A 2,500-nucleotide genomic window follows, 5' to 3' on the forward strand; every position below is an offset into this window, starting at 1 on the left:
CATGAACCCTCAATTACCCATCCCACTTCAGCTACAATATCAAAGATTGTACCAGAACACCTAAAATGATAAAAATAGAAACTTGCCATCTATCCATCATGCCATACATTCACTGCAGCTCTTCGGCACAGTGCACTTCCCCTGGCCTAAAACACCCAGGGTAAGTGGTTTTGCCCTGCATTGCATCTATCAGCTAATTATCATAAACAAATTGTCTCTGCACGATGGAGACCACCGAGACTTATTGAGGTAGATATGACTTATTTTCTGAATTGAAAATGTAATAAGGGAGCACAACTGATGTAGATGATTTCTATATAACACACACTTATGACTAACAAAGATAGGAAGGTAAAATGAAATATGGCATGTTGCAGTTCAGATATACTTTTGAAGCTCTAAGTTGCCAGCCATTTTGGTTATTTGCACTCCTGCAGCAAGGCAAAGCAAACTACTTTCAACTCTCGCCCTTAATGCAGTTACAAATTTACATATATCATTGAAAAAATACCACTTGTGAAGTAGAGGTGTATGACTCACTTAGTAATCACGCTTGACCAAACTGGCTTGCCTCTGAAAAACAATGAACGCCACTGGCCCAGGCCAAAACTGTGACCTCATAAATTGCCAAGAATTCTGAAATTAGAATGATATGTACATGTTTTGAAATAGCTATTAAAGCTTATGTAGCATATACAAGTAATCAGTAAAATACTTGCATAATAAGAGTTGGTACATCACCTTTGGCAGTTGGTGGCACTAGATGTAGTGCAAAATGAACAGGTCAGAATTATGTACAACACAGAAAAAAAATCTAAAGTCAAAGAGTGTGAACCTTTACTTCTACAAAAATACAGAGAGAAAGCTAATACAAAAAGGCAATGGGTCAAAAAAGGCGTTGATAGCCTGCATGTGACCGACATTTGCTCAGAGCAGAACCTGACCAAGCTAGGGCAGGCCATGACGAGTGGCACTGGGTCAATTTGTCTTCCGACAGGCGTTCACTATTTGGCCAATAACCTGACAGACACTTGTTTACTACTCACTGAATAACCTTCACCTGTGAGAATGATATTTCGTTAAAGCATCTGCGGTGTTGTGTTAATTACAAACCGTGTTTTTAATACTATTAACAGGGTTTATAAAGGGACGCATCCTCTTCGGCCAACAGCACTTTATCAACTTACTGAATACCACAGGATCGAAGACTGTTTGATAATTATGGCAATGGGAGCTCAGACTTCTTCTTGTTGCCTTCACAGAGGGCTGTCAGCCTTTTAGGGAAAAGGCTTTTTAACGTGAAGATTGGAGGCTAATCTTTTAGTTGTTTACACCAGGAACTGTCTCGTCTGATTAATAAGGACCGTGATGGTAAAATATTCTATATATTTTTTTATACTTGCATATTAAAGGAAAGAACTAATTTCATATAATCTTTACTAATATTATTTCATATCATGATTTATTTTATTTTTGCCATAAAACTATAACTTTTGTTTTACAAAGATAGTTAGTATAAACTCTTTACTTGCCAAAAACTATACGACGAATCGTTCAATTTCGTAGCTAATAACACAATTAAATTAGTCACGTATTTATCTATAATTGCAAACCAAATTAATTTCTTTGCTTAGAATTCGCATTGATTTCACTGTTACATAAATCGGTGGCTTGCCTGGTTTGCTCTGGTCAGGTAAAATTGTACCTCTCGACTGTCGCCTGGAGGTTCCTGCTGCGGCTGGGCACCGCGGTGGGGAAGGACTAAGCTCAGCAGTCGAGTCACCACCAGCTGGCCGACTGTGTGCGAGTCGGCATTAGTCGGTACAGGCCGGATTCCCCTCGGAGGCATACCCCGGGCGAGGCTTAGTTTCGTATATCTGACTTATGCTTACCTATATGATCGGGTATTTTTTCGTTTACTATTTATCCATATATGTTTGTCTGTTTATTTATGTGTGTGTATATATATATATATATATATATATATATATATATATATATATATATATATATATATATGTGTGTGTGTGTGTGTGTGTGTGTGTGTGTGTGTGTGTGTGTGTGTGTGTGTGTGTGTGTGTGTGTGTGTGTGTGTATGTATGTATATATATATATATATATATATATATATATATATATATATATATATATATATATATATATATACATATACACACAGTGAACCCTCGCTATAACGCGGTTCACCTTTCACGTTCTCGCTGCTTCACGGATTTGCATTGTGCATTGTGTTCTGCATTCTGACTGGCCAAACAGTCTCTCCGCTTCTTCTATACCTGTGTGTCAATAACGTTACGGTTTAATATGTACATGAACGTATAACAGCTTGCCAAATTTAAGTTTGCAAATTTTCTCTAAAACCCATGAAGCCTTCAGTTCGTATTGATGATTAAAATTATTATCTTACAGTACAGTAGTTATTTGTAAAAAACGTTTATACTTTTATTTGTTAAACAAATGCTTGGGCCTGTAAAAAGGTTTT

General features: G+C 37.0%; 1 protein-coding gene and 1 long non-coding RNA gene across 2 annotated transcripts in view; both read right to left on the reverse strand.

Annotated features, from left to right (window-relative positions):
• Window positions 1-1,688, reverse strand: part of LOC138859126 (uncharacterized) — a 10,989-nt gene extending 9,301 nt beyond the window's left edge. Inside the window, exon 1 of the long non-coding RNA XR_011398832.1 lies at window positions 1,188-1,688. This is a non-coding gene — a long non-coding RNA (uncharacterized lncRNA). The remainder of the gene's footprint in view (window positions 1-1,187) is intronic.
• The window catches only part of LOC113810340 (gastrula zinc finger protein XlCGF57.1), an 11,028-nt gene extending 9,301 nt beyond the window's left edge, over window positions 1-1,727 (reverse strand). The window contains exon 1 of the mRNA XM_027362024.2: window positions 1,706-1,727. The gene's annotated coding sequence lies outside the window, so the exon portion shown is untranslated. The remainder of the gene's footprint in view (window positions 1-1,705) is intronic.
• Between the last annotated feature and the right edge of the window lie 773 nt (window positions 1,728-2,500).

The sequence above is a fragment of the Penaeus vannamei genome, chromosome 11 (assembly GCF_042767895.1).
Source record: "Penaeus vannamei isolate JL-2024 chromosome 11, ASM4276789v1, whole genome shotgun sequence".
In the NCBI taxonomy this organism is placed as follows: domain Eukaryota; kingdom Metazoa; phylum Arthropoda; class Malacostraca; order Decapoda; family Penaeidae; genus Penaeus; species Penaeus vannamei.